This window comes from Hoplias malabaricus, chromosome 8 (genome assembly GCF_029633855.1).
Source record: "Hoplias malabaricus isolate fHopMal1 chromosome 8, fHopMal1.hap1, whole genome shotgun sequence".
In the NCBI taxonomy this organism is placed as follows: domain Eukaryota; kingdom Metazoa; phylum Chordata; class Actinopteri; order Characiformes; family Erythrinidae; genus Hoplias; species Hoplias malabaricus.
Genome location: NC_089807.1, coordinates 11,474,511 through 11,488,550, shown reverse-complemented (window position 1 = coordinate 11,488,550; position 14,040 = coordinate 11,474,511). Strand labels below are relative to the sequence as shown.

Below are 14,040 nucleotides of genomic sequence, written 5' to 3'. Positions count from 1 at the left end.
TTGTAACTAAAAATTAACAAAAAACAAATATTTTATGTTTTAACATTGAATCTAAGAAAACGTTTAATCAAACAGCGTTTTGCTAAACTATTTCAGGAATAATATAAAGATAAATTTCCCCCATGTAATCTAGCATATTCTTTGTAAATACATCAAATGTGGTGGAAACCTTGCTAATAATACCGAGACATTTGGCGTAACTCGTGATTTCTCATCGTGAGACCAGAGTAAAGCCTGAGGGAGGTTTTGTGTTTATCTGGCTGACTGAGAAATCCTACTTTGTGGAATACCACAAACAACCCCCCGCCCAGCTTTTGTCTGAAACGTTTAATGGTATTAATGTACTGCAATGTACAATGTCCAAATTACAATCCACAGGTTCTTTACTATTTAAAGTTGAGAAACGTTATTCTTGAATTATTGCACTATTTGCCCACCCAGCTACTTTTGAAATAATGTCTTTGTACTATTTTCTATGAAAGGTAATAGTTATAAGTCAAAAGTGATTTGCATGTTATTGCATTCTTTTTTATTTACGTTTTGTTCCAGCTTTTCGGGAAATGATGTTTATAGATAGCAGAAATATTGGTGGAAACTAGAGGCAGGCGATATAGCACTACAATAATATCACAATATATTAGTGTATTTCTGCGATAGCAGTATTCTTGGCCATGTGACAAAAAATTTAGTTCATTAATTTCAAAATAAATGTTAGTTGTTTGGTATAAACCACACATTTAGTAAAAACAAACAAAGTACAATTTTTTTGTAAAGCAAACATTAAATCTATCTATCTATCTATCTATCTATCTATCTATATTATATGTTAAATCCATATCCATCTAACTATGCCTTTTTTTAAATAGTGGTATGCTGTTATGCTTTTTGCATGTCACCATACTGTTTGACCTTTACATTAGGTCGATTCACAGTAAAATTATATTCACTTTGTATACTACATAATGAGAGTCACTTTTTCGTGCATCTTTTTCACAGTTGTTTTGTAAACACAGAATCCTTTGTTTTTTTTATTTGCAGATGCTGACCTCAGCAATGCATTTAATTCTCATAGGAGGTTAAACATTTAGTGTTCATTGTGCTAATGTGCTCAAATATTCAGCTCTGTATAATTGTCTTTAAGCAATTGCTCATATTAGCAGCCTGGAGTACAGCATTGGGGTGTACTATTATATAGGCGATTGCTTGTGAGGAGTGTGTCAACCGTGCATGCTACACATTGTGCCTAGAGAGATTGATGTTTTGTCATCCACCTGCTTCAAAGCTGTAAAACCAGCCGCAGCAAAGGCAAACCTACCCAGCTTCAAAATCCAAACAAAGAAATCTTAGTGGGCTGTTTACATATCAGTGGAGGGATATATGAGCTTGTGCTGATGTGGTGCCAGAATGGTTGAAAGATTTCAGTCCCTGCACAACGGGTGAGTGTTAAATGCCTTTTTTGTTTGCTACAGCGAGGGACAATTTAAGGCGATTTTGGCTTTGGTTTTGAGAGGGTAAGCCTGGCAGCCCTGCACACACAGCGATGCTTTCTCACCCTCGCATGCAGATTACTACAGCCATGCACTGCACTGGTCTAATGACATTTTAGAGTTAAATATTTATGCAATTATGCTTTTCGGAACAGCAGAACAAATGCGTCAAATATTTTCCTCCCTACAGTGCTTCTGTTCCGACGTCTAGCGTTCTTTTATACCTTTAGAGCAGAGTGATCTATTGTGCCTTGTTTATCGCCAGCCGTGGTCAGTTCTCTGGAATGCAATTGGCTGGAACTACATCGTGTGGGTCTTGCTCCCTGCTTTTTTTCCTCTCTCCCTCTCTCTCTCTAACAGATTCCTTTGAAGCGAGACAAGAGCAGGGGTGCTCGGTTTATCGCGCCTCTCTTTTTCGCTCTCCCTCTCTCCTCACCATGCATGCATCTGAATAAGAACAGGGAGCTATTGTTCTGTAAGGATGTCACTGTAAGGAGTGGACTAAATGTATAAAGGCAGTTAAGACATTTTGAAAAATGATCATTATTGCAAACGTGCATTTGATGTTTTCACAGAGGGAGCAGGAACCTCTCTAGATTTCTACGGGTTCTGTTGAGATCAGGGGTTTACTCCTTATTGGGCTCATTTAGCAGCTGTTATATTTTTAATAATACGTAATTATATTATATTTTATTATATAACATATTCTACCATATTTGCTGACTTTGCATTACTGGCTGTGTTGAGCCTATTTATTCCTTGTTCTCACATTGACCTGTGAGTTATACTGTGTGTATTCTGGCATGTGCGTTATTTCCAGCTTTACCAGAGCTCCCTTTGCTCCCTATTATTTGAATGACTAGTGTAATGAGACGGATCAAACCCTGGTGTGGGGCTGACCAGGGACGCCATGCGTGTCAGCTATTTGGCCAGTGTCCTGGACTGTCATTAGGCTCTTTTTATGGAGCCATTCAGACTGTACATGAGGCACAATATGTCAGAGGAAGTTAAAATGTCCCAGCCCACTCTCCTGGTTCCCCCTCATTTACGGTGTGTGCAGTGACACCGCTGGCCAGCAGCCTATGCCATGTGCTTGACAGGACACTGTGCAGTATTTCATCAGCAGCCAGACACTTCAGTGTTAAATACTGTTTAGTTACAAATGGCCAAAGTCTGGAATTCTGACCAGAAACACTCAGACGTACTTCACAGGCTGGGTATTTGTCCATGCATGTAAAGAATTTATCATAGTAGGAGTGTGTGTCATAAGAGACGAGGAGCTGCATTTGATCCCGTTATCCTTAGCTGTTACCACACTGGCACCCATCCACACCAGTGTGTCTGAATGAGCAACATGGCTAATTTGCTGTGTCATGCGCTGGACCAAACCCTTTCCTGCTGCAAGTGAGGCAGACAGTGTGAAGACTTAGCCTGGATTACAGGACTTCAGAGATAGCGCTGAATCCAGCCTCCTGTCCGACATGAATTGATCGGATTAGAAAGGGTGGATTCCATCCCTGAGGGGAAACCAAGCAAGTTGTATATAATTGACTTTTTTCCCTCTATGTCTTGTGGGCAGGGTGTGCTGGCAAAGGGGAATACCTTGTAGAGTAAATATCAGAAAGGGCTAAGGTTTGATCAGTTGGCAAAGGCTTAGGGTTTCAATCAATACTATGGTGTTGAGTTATGGGTGCAGCTTAAGGATACTGTGCAAAGTAGGTGTGTGTGTGTGTGTGTGTGTCTGTGCACTCAGTAGTGCAAAAGTCAGAGACCTCTCTGTAATTGTTCCAAGCAAAGTTGGTGTATATGCACTTAAGGGCTCTGAATATCTTACTGCTTACAAATATATATGTGCTTTATCTGTCAGATGTGGCTACAGTATGTTTAATAACAGCTAATATTAAAAGCTTACTGGTGTATTATATATGTAGGTTTGTCAAAGGTGACATATTTAATATATAATACACATATTATATATTGATTTTGTACCCTAGAGATGTGTTGATACTGTTTGACACTGATTGACCATCCTGATATTTTAACTAATTAGCTATTCCCAAACACACAAAAGATAATGTAAATGATTATGAAATTCAGGCCATGGTAATTCTACTAAAAGAAACAGCTACGAAACCCCACTCTGTTTATGCTATTAGTAGTGTTACCTTAGTTACTCACAGAGCTGAACTCTTCCAGTGATTGCAGTGTGTTGTTTACATGTGGTAGTTGTGCTGCTATGTTAAGTAACTTTACATTAACGTATTTTACAGGAACATTTTAAAACCCACCGCAGTGAAAAACATATTGTTTACATTGTGATTAATTCACGTGCAGTTGTACATATGCTAGAAGGCATATTTTGGACCGCTAGATTTTTTTTTACATCATAAACCTATGGCTAAAACTCTGTCCTGTCAGCTTGCTGTGTTACAGGCAAGTGACAGCCATCATGCATACTGAATAAACGCCAAGGTGTAGTTACACTATGTACATTCATTCCCTCACATTCTGTAATCGCTTGTTCAGAGTGGCGATAGGCCTGGGCAGGGACACAAACCAGATGGGGCATCAATCCAGTCCATCACAGGGCAATGGTTTTATTGCCAACTATATTTCCTTTTTTGTTGCTTTTGAATAACTAATCACAGTGCTTGTGATCACTGGTCATGTCTCAGCTGTCCTAGGTTCTGAGATCTGTGGTCTATGGCCAGAAAGAATGGTTGTGTGTTAACTTATGTGAAAGATCTGGGCAGTTGCCCCCACCCCAAGACACACACACACACACACACACACACACACACACACAGTTGGGTTGTCTAGTTAAGTTGCATTTGCAGCAGTTCAGAAAGATACAGTTGTTGATACCATTTATCTCAGAGTAACAAGTGCTTGTCCTTATCCTCACAGTGTTGATGACTGCTTATTTTGCTCATGATATGTCAAATATCACATAAACATGTTACTATGGGCCCCCTCCAGGGTGTGTTCCTGCCTTGCGCCCAGTGATTCCGGGTAGGCTTCCGACCCTCCACGACGCCAAACTGGATATGCGGTTACAGACAATGAATGCATGAATGTTACCATGGTAAAAAAAACAGTTAATTAAGAAAGGTTTTAAGAATCTACACACAAAATTGTTATTATAAATATATAGATCAATTATTTTTTCATAATAATCTTTGTTTGAAAAAAAAGAACAGTATTCGTTTTCTAAAATATTAATATTACCCATAAAGTTGTAATAACATCATGAGTAGGGCTGGCACTATTGCATGAACATGAGTTTTTATAAAGACCAAACCGGTGACATGATAAAAGCCTTAACTAACAGAGCACAGCCAAGATTCTGGAAAAACTAAATGGCAAAACAATTAGCAAGGAATCATTTAAAAAAGATTTAATACATTATGTTTAACTGCACAATTGCTTAAATGACCATGTCCATCAAGCTTTATTTCTTACTGTAAGAGATGCCAGAAGGACCATTTAAAAGTTTTAATGAAATCTGATCTCACTTGGCACAGCAGAATCGTGCAACATGGTATCACTTGAGAATCTTTGATAAAACATACAGCATCTAAAAGAGAAGTTCAAAATAATGAGCAAGACAACTGTAGGAAAATCATATTCAGTTATAAATAACATCCTACTTTTCAACTAGCTATAATATAATGAATGAAACAACAAACAAGATTAGCTAATGGTATGTGTGGATTTGAAATTCTTCTTGTAAATTGCATAATTATTCTCTTTCTTTACCAAGGTAATATTTTTTTTTTGCCACTTGCCCAAACTGCATTTCTGGTCACTGAAAACATGTTTTTAGAATATATATATATAAAACAAAAGCAAAAAATATACTGTTTGTGTGTTTATTTTTAATGCACTTTTTTTTCGAAAGTGCTAGTTTTATATGCCTTTCGAGCTTCAGGAAGAGAGCTGTTAATACGTCCTTGATTGAGAACCTTTTGTTTTGTGTGTACAGTTTATACATTTGGCTACGCATTGTGCAAAAGAAGACGTAATCTCTATTCACTCTGGTATCTTTTCTCTTTTCTTCAAAATCAATATATTCTAAGTGTTATCAACAATGGTAAGACGTAGTCCTAATTTGAAATTAAAATCAAAGTTTATTTATTTGTTTATTTATTTTAATTGTGTGTATATCAAGTAAAATTGTTTGTCTATAAAGTAAAAAATCTTTGATATTATTTATTGATTTTTAGTAAATAAATCTGTATAATATATTTGGCTATGATTATTACTTACAGGTCGTGAACAAGAAGAAAACGGTTTGGACGATAGCTATCAATTTCCCTTCTCCTTTCAGACACTGAGAAACACAGCCTGATTAATACATCTGTATCCTCTATTACGTCTGTATTATGTTCAGTTATTACCATTTTTAAACTATTTAAACATATAATGATTACTTTATTACTCATCAAAATAATCAGCAGATTACTTGATTGCTATTATATGTCTTAGTTCCAGCACAATTCTTCTCGAGTTTGGTCATCAGTGTGACATGTACATACTCCGCCTGCATGATGGGAGGAAGCTGGGTAAATGCTGTGTCAGTGTTAGAGTAATTCTGCAGCAGTCTTTACCATACACCTACATCTGTACTCTGCTAGATCTCCTGCCTGGTAGTATAAGGGGCTTGCAGTACCATATGCCCATATTTACATATTGCATATCATTCAGTATTTTTACAAAATTCAAGTACACTTTCCTGCAGCTGTTTTGGTGTGTGTGTTTTGTGTGTGTGTGTGTGTGTGTGTGTGTGTGTATGTGTGTGTTAGAAACAAAGATCAACTTTGTTGGATTTATCAATTATATTAAGCATATTCTCTAATTAATATGTGAGCTGTAAATGAGAAGGAGAGCTGATTAAAGATTGCGGAGGGCAGCCACAAAGTGTACTTGATGTAATTATATTGTGAAGAGTGAGTTCTTGTTATGTTATCAGCCTTTTGATTATGTTATCTGCTTTTGATTAGAATTTTTTTGGGCTGTGTGTGTGTGTGTGTGTGTGTGGATGGAACCTGGTCTCTTAGTGTGTGTGCCTGTTTGCCAATATGTGTTTGTGTGTGGGTGTGTATGACAGAGAATAAGTGATTAACACGGTCATCGTATAAGTCATGAAAGCCTTCATGGTGACAGCTCTATAAGCTCCGTTTTAATTAGAGACAAAAATCGCACCTTTTGTTTCTTTTATTGGGTTTACAGAAATTGGGAAATACAGTGGGTTGTAAATGGCAATTAGCAGCTTGTTGGCTTGCAAATACAGCCTATGGAAAAATATATGACACTTGTCATTAAATTCTTATATATATATATATATATAACTATAACTTAAACTGTTCATTTATATATATATATATTCACACACAAAGGGCTCTCTTAGGTGTAGTTCAGGTTCTTAAGAGAAAAAAAGAAAGAGCTGATCATTTACAAATTGAAAAATATAAATATTATGACCTGTACGAGGACACTTCGGTCGTTAGTTTAGAATGTGCCTCTAACACAGAGCATAAAGAAAATCCCAGATAAATAAAACAAAATCTTTGTTGATTTAATGAGGTCATTTCTTCTTCAGTATTGTCATTATATGAGGGGCTGTGTGAAATATTGCGATTCTCCACATAACCACATGTAGAAACACAGCACCTCTGTCATTTTGCCAAGGAATTAGGTTCACCTTAATGGATCAATTTTTTGATTATTAAAGCCAAGTCTCTGTGGTGCAGCGTAATGCGTTCTGCATTGATCTCCCTCCAACCTTTTATTGCCATTACTCCAGTGGCACTCACATTTAAAAGATATGTTCACAAGTATAAAGATTTTACAAAGTGACAGAGAGATAAATAACCTTATAAAGTACAGTGCTCACATTTTCACTGAGGGAGACATGCTGAAAAGAAGTCAGCGGAGCACTCAGACTGCAGAGACTGCACAAATTTCCAAGCTGTGACCGCTAAGATTTGTTGTCTTGGTCCACTGCTGCAGTTAGTTGAGCGTTTTGTTCGTCTGTCTGCATTGTTGTTTGATGTAGTGTCTTCTTACTGGATTGAAATTAGTCTCGCAATACATAAGACAATAGAACTGAACTGGTGCTACATATTCTTTTACTCTTTCCCCCCCACCCCCTTATGTTTCCTTACGTTCAGTGTCAGTACTGTAACCGTGCTAGAGAAGTGCTGTTTCCCTTGTACGTATTCTTCATAATCGAGTTTGGTATGGGGACAAGGAAAAAAACGGACAAACAAACAAACCCCAAAAATGGTGCACTGATGCAGTAAAAAGGCCAGAAGCATTTGCAGCTCATATTGACCAAATCTGTGAAAATGAACCCGAGAGTTCAGGACATAATGATCGCAGTGCACTGGGTCCGAGAGCTGTGCCCGTGGGCTGCCCAATCAATAGCCCATCAATAGCTTTTTATTAAAATTGTTTGCATGGAAATAAAAATCCATATTTCTTTGTTGAGAGGAAAAAATAAAAGAGTGTGAAATGGCATTTATATGCTGGTCACATGAGTGCTGAGAAATATTGGTTGATATGCATGATTTAGGATTAGAACTTTTTTACATGATATTGGACCCCACACCCCTTTTAAATTGATTTCCCTGAGAGATGCATTTATGATTATATTATTTTCACTTATTTCAACTAAGCTGAAATTTACTATCACATTACTGCCATATTAAGACGAGATTAATAACACGAGTAATTATTAGACTTCGGAGAGAGCAACATGCAGCATTGGCGCTATTGATTCAGCTCAGAGGAGTGCTGCTTATGACTGATTGTGCTTTATTAGGGGATGTTATTTGCTGTACTGTATTTTTGCACGTTAAATACTGAAGGCCTTTTAAGGGAGTCTTTTTTCTTTTTTCTTCCAACAACATGAAATATGAGGCAGTAAAATTCTCAGCAGTGAAACCTGTCACCCAACAAGCTTCCTTTTTTTTCCCTCCCCTCCTTTCCTTTCTGCATTGTTCCGAGCTTAAATCAGATCTGTAGTGCTCCCTCAGTGATAGACCATTAGACATATAATGGAATTTGAAGAGCATCTTTATTTAGAACAGCCATTCTGGAGATTACTGAATAAACTACCCACCTCTTCTCTTCGCCGAGCTCGGAGAGGAGAAAGAGGGATGAAAAAAGAGAAAGCAAAGCAGATAGGTGTGGAGGCTGAAAGGGATGTACAGTGCTGAGTTACATTTGCCAGGGTTTTGTGTCTTATCTTTGCAGAAGAGGGGGAAAATTCAAAGTGCAGAGGGCTTGCGGGAGCGGCGAGGGGGAAAAAAAAAGCTGACGGAGAGGTGAGGAGCGCTGCAATGGAGGACGGCTACTTCCTGTTCCTGCTGGAGTGACCCGCAGGTCTGAGGAGGAGCGAGAGACTGAGCGAGGGAGAGGGAGAGAGAGTGAGTATGAAACGAGGTGGGGGAATAACGAAGGGAAAGAGTGGGTAGAGAGTGTGAAGGAGAGGTAAATGTTCAGCAGAATGGGATTGCAGGGCTGAGGCCAGCTGGACAGCTCTAAGGCTATTACAGGGTTGAGGTCATTTCTGTCAATCTGCTTCAATTATGCTTTTTTATTTTTCTGTCATTTAACATGGGATTATGTTATTTTTTGTCCTCCTTCTCGCATTTGTATCAGAGCTGCTCAGATTCCGGTTAATTTCTTTTGATTGATGTGCTTAGCTTTTTATAAACGTTAGGACGAGAAGACTAAGTCAGTGCTGAATATTATTGGGTATACTTTACAAGATTAAACGCCACACCAGATATCCACAGATTGAGATATATTTTTAAAAAGAGCAGCTCTCTATATTGGGGCATTTTTATCACAAGAAATGATTATACCTCATGTCACATTCTTTAAGCCTTTATAATTATCGCCCAACAAATGTTCGCCCACTAAACCCATTGCAGTCACACATACCAGCCAAAAGAGGGCAACATGATTTCAGAATTCCTCAGCTTAGCCCAAACGCTATTGTAGGTGGCGGGTTAAATGTGTAAGTAACAATAATTTACATTTGTGCTCAGAACGGCTTCCCTGTGCCGTCAGTCAGCGGTTCAAAGCAGGTCCACACACTTGGCAACAAAGGAGGGTGTTGGCACATCTGTGAGATTTTCCACACGAGAATGAAGTTCTCTGCAGTCATGGTGTCTTCATGAAAGGACCTTGCCATGGTGGCAGCAGAATAAAAACAAAGGAGACATTAAATGTGCCAGTCTCCTGAGAAACAAACGCCTCCACACGCTGTGCTGCTGCCAAAGATCACTGGGATAAGATTCTTTTACATTTAGACACTTCTTGTTTTAGAGGAATTTAATTAAATTTGAATTTCTTTGGCGAGAGCGGCAAAAAATGATAGTAGATTTAGCATTTATTAGAAATCCCACTGATATTATGCTAATGATAACAAAATGAGGGTGCAGTAATTTTTTCACTCAGCGCTGTCTAAAAGCAAGAAGCACAGTCAGTGGGGAAGAGTTTAAGAATATTTTTATTATGATACATTTGGGATTTTGAGGGGAGGTGGGCTTTGAGGTGAGCTTACGCGCACACACACACACACACACACACGGGCACAAAAACACATATATATGTGCATATTTATATGTAAACACATAGGTGTGCTTGTATATGTGTGTGTGGTAAACTCACCCCAGACCCCCATTTTACATATGAAACACAGGCTGATTTGGCACAGCATGCAGCCTTTGTTCTGGGCAGAGGCCACAGTAGGCAGTGACAGGGTCAGTTGCGTTTCATTTTCTGACCAGCAGAGGGAGACCTCCCCAGATGGTGCGCCATCGTGCCAGTACTGGACAGGAACAAGGGCAGAGTCTAGGATTTCAAGAATGTTGTTGTGTTTTTTCAATGATGTGTAATTAAGTTAGATTTCTGTTTTTATGGAATAGAACTGTACAATGTATGTATTTAATTTTTTTATACATTGTACAAAATAGTTTATGGCTCACGACAAAAAGTTGTGCTGAATTAAACATTTATCTGTGTTCAGTATTGTCTTTTTGGCAGTCATTAACAATAACTTTATTGTAATATGCATGTTTTCTTCATTTCTACAGTGATTCGGCTCTGTCTTTTTTTTTTCATTTTATTTAATTGTATTTCTTGTATTTTCTCAGATTACTGTGAATCTGTGCCTTTTTTCTCCTTCATCTCTGTGTTCTCAATCTCCCATCACTCCTGTCACTTTTATTTCCATAACAGCAATGCACATGTAGCACAATTCAATTAGGCTGGACATGCTGTACAATTAGGCTTTCCTGTTACAGAATTTAACGGTAAATTACTTGCATATTTGCCAGTCATTTGCGAGTGTGGTCTGATTCATTTGACTTTCAGTTCACACTCTGGAGCTGAAGAGTGGGTGATGTGTGTATGGTTTGTTTTGAAATGCATTTTGTGCAAAGATATTTAGGAATGCACCACTGTGAGAATTGTGAAGCAGTGCTGATGCTGATTTTATGAAATGTAGGAATTGAAATTGGAAGTGTATCCTAATTAGCATTAGATTAAAGTGGAAGATTACAAATGCAGCAAATTGAATAACATTTCCACCATCGCCTAATTGTTCTGTGAGTACAACATATATGCCTTCAAATAAGGGTTTAAACTAATAATTTATTGGTACCAATATATATTTTAAACAGCTTCATACAGACACTTATGTGAATATATTGTGCATCTTTAAAAAAATGAATTTTTTTACGTTTTGATCAGTTATGCTTTGATTAGGATTGCTGTCTCTTCTGTGTGTGTTCTGCTTGCCTGATGACGTTGTGCTGAATGTTTCATTAAGTAGGTAGACACACCGTTTTACTTCTGAAAGCACACTGCTCTAGTTTAACACTCCTCTAGAACAACTAATTACAAATACATTTATAATTTTCCTCTGCAGCTTTTGCATTATCTGGGTTGCTTTGCTGATTTGGACATTTTGTGTTCTTCTAAATATCAACTACAAAGAGAAAGTTGATTAGTGCATGCAGTGGACTGATATGCAGCAAAATGGATTCAGAATAATTTATATAGAACATTTATGTGGTTATAAAAACAAGTGGATTGTACTGCATTGTGTTTGTAATCGTTTCATGTTTCCTTGCACCTAAATTGTCAATTGTTATTTATAGCTCAACGTGTGTTACACTTGTTCAGTCAGGGGGAAAAAAAAGTGCTAGGCATCTGTTCCCACGTTTGCACAAAGCAGTCTGGTAGCTTTTTTGCATGGTGACTCATTCGCTGTTTCTAATGGCTGCTGGTTATTTGTTCTCCATCACTTCAGAATGTTTTCTTGCTAAGAGCTCTTGCATGGAGTCGGTAGCGAGTGGAAGGGAAGAGAAGAGCGAGACGGTGAGACGGCATGGCACAGATGTGCTTGCCTTTATTTCCCCCAGCCTTCCTGTGTGGATGCTAGTGGAGGAGCGCAGTTTTTGCTTGACGTTGAAACTGACACAACACCCTCTGCTGAGTTCCAAGCCAGGGATGTGTCTAATCTACGCTGGCAGAACATTCTCTGCTTAATTTTAGCCATAATGACTGAGAGGGGTGAAATGATACTTTAAAGGGGTGTGGGGGGGGTGAGAGACGCTGAGAGAGAGACAGAGAGAGAGAGAATGGAGCAGAAAAAAATAAAGAAGAAGAAGAAGGAGAGAACTTGAAGGTGATTAGTTGTTCTGGAGAATCTTGGCCGTGGAAGCAGGAACACTAATCCTTGCTTTGGTTGGAGCCATTTTGCGCAGTAGGTCCCTGATTCCGCCCCCTCTCAATTTTAAGACCCGTGTCAAGCTCAGGCTCCTCTCCCGCGCCTCGCTGCTCTCATTTCCTATGCCTTCTGGCGAACTCTGCTATTTATAAGAAATCATTTTTCTTCCTCGCTTTTATTTAATTCTTTCCTACTTGTTTGATTTTCTGCCCTGGTTAGGAAGGTGGCCAGATGAGTGGCAGAGATCCAGAGGGTTCCACCACTCAGAATTCTCTGCTATGTGTGTGTGTGTGTGTGTGTGTGTGTCATCACCACCACCCTCCACCCACCCAACAAACACTGTGTCACACATACACCACTAATCCCAGCCGTATAGCCCTCAGCTTGAATCTTCGTGTCTTTCTCTTCATACACTTTCATCAAAAGTACCCATCTCATTCTTGCAGATGCCATGGGCAAAGCCTAGCGCAGTTTACTGATTGCGAGATGGCTAACTATGTCTCAGATCCAGATCACATTATTTGTTTTCATTGATAGGTGCATCCAGATCAAAGTAGAGCTGAAGGCCCTTGCATTGATGTTCATAGTCTTTTTTTTATGTGCGCGCGCTGTTTTGAATGCAGTCATATTCAAGTGTTGGGCTCAATAATCTTTTGTGCCTTGGTCATGCAGAACATCACTAGCTATTTTACACACAGAAAAGCACGTCCAGAAATCAAAGGATTGATTATAATCATCATTGGTGTCTTCATATTGTAAATTCAGCTTATGAATTGCAGAAGAGTTTTTTACTTGCCTGGGATTTTAAAAAAAGCAAAAAAAAAAAAAAAATCACTTTCAGAAAAGTATTCACATCTTGAAACTTTTGAAATTCTTTTGGAAACACAAAAGCCCAAGTTAAAGCCAGTGAATTAGTTCAGATGTCATTGCTTTGGGTACGTTTGGTGACTAGTCAGACTGGGCTATGCAGAGGGCAAAAAATCAGGATTATATGAGACAGAATGAATGGTGAAATTCCGACTGCTGAAATGTTTCATATTACGAGTTTTATTGTGGTTTCACTCCTTTCTTTTTTTCCCTTCCCTCATTCCCCCTCTACAGTCAGTAAAATTAATTTCCTTGACCTTTGAGTATCCAGAGCAGCGGGGCTCAAATTCCACACTTTATTATTGTGCCGTTTTATTTTACTATAAAATATGTGCAACAGGATAACGAGGGACCAGGGAATCCACTTATTGATTTTTATTTCATGACTAGAAATAATAATTAAAACAGAAGAAACCAGCACCTGGTCTGTGGGTGAGTGAGTTTGAGTTTGAATAAAGTTGTAAGTTTTAAGTTGATCTTAGGTGCTCTTTTAGAGTGAGCGTGTGCTTGGTGTGTTAATTTACAGCAGTTTATATGGAAAGGTTATGCAGACGTGTGAATATGATGCCTCTCAAGTCTTATTTATACAGGGAAGTAATCTGAAACATTTAGTGGCTTAATGACTTGTCACATGGTATTTTTCTGTCTTATATGACCCTATAATTTACACTTCAAACCCAAGTGGTGAAAGGAAAGAAAAAAAAACTTAAAGGTCATAAATAAGTGGTTCATAAGAGACAGCAACCTTCATGTTCTAAGTCTGAATTATTTCGTATGCACAATGACAGATGAGCTATTGCTTTGTGTATAGGAGGGAACACTGCTCAGGTTTTGCCAGTCAGCATTTGGCTTTTAAAACGCTACCTTTTCTACTACACAAGGAGAGATGCAAGGCAACAAAGACCAGGAAAGGTATCTTCCCCTTTGCATTGCCTC

At 38.4% G+C, this 14,040-nt stretch overlaps 1 long non-coding RNA gene across 1 annotated transcript in view; it reads left to right on the top strand.

The window, feature by feature from the left end:
* The first annotated feature begins 8,734 nt into the window (after positions 1-8,734).
* Positions 8,735-14,040, top strand: part of LOC136705850 (uncharacterized) — a 243,157-nt gene continuing 237,851 nt past the window's right edge. The window contains exon 1 of the long non-coding RNA XR_010804092.1: positions 8,735-8,920. This is a non-coding gene — a long non-coding RNA (uncharacterized lncRNA). The remainder of the gene's footprint in view (positions 8,921-14,040) is intronic.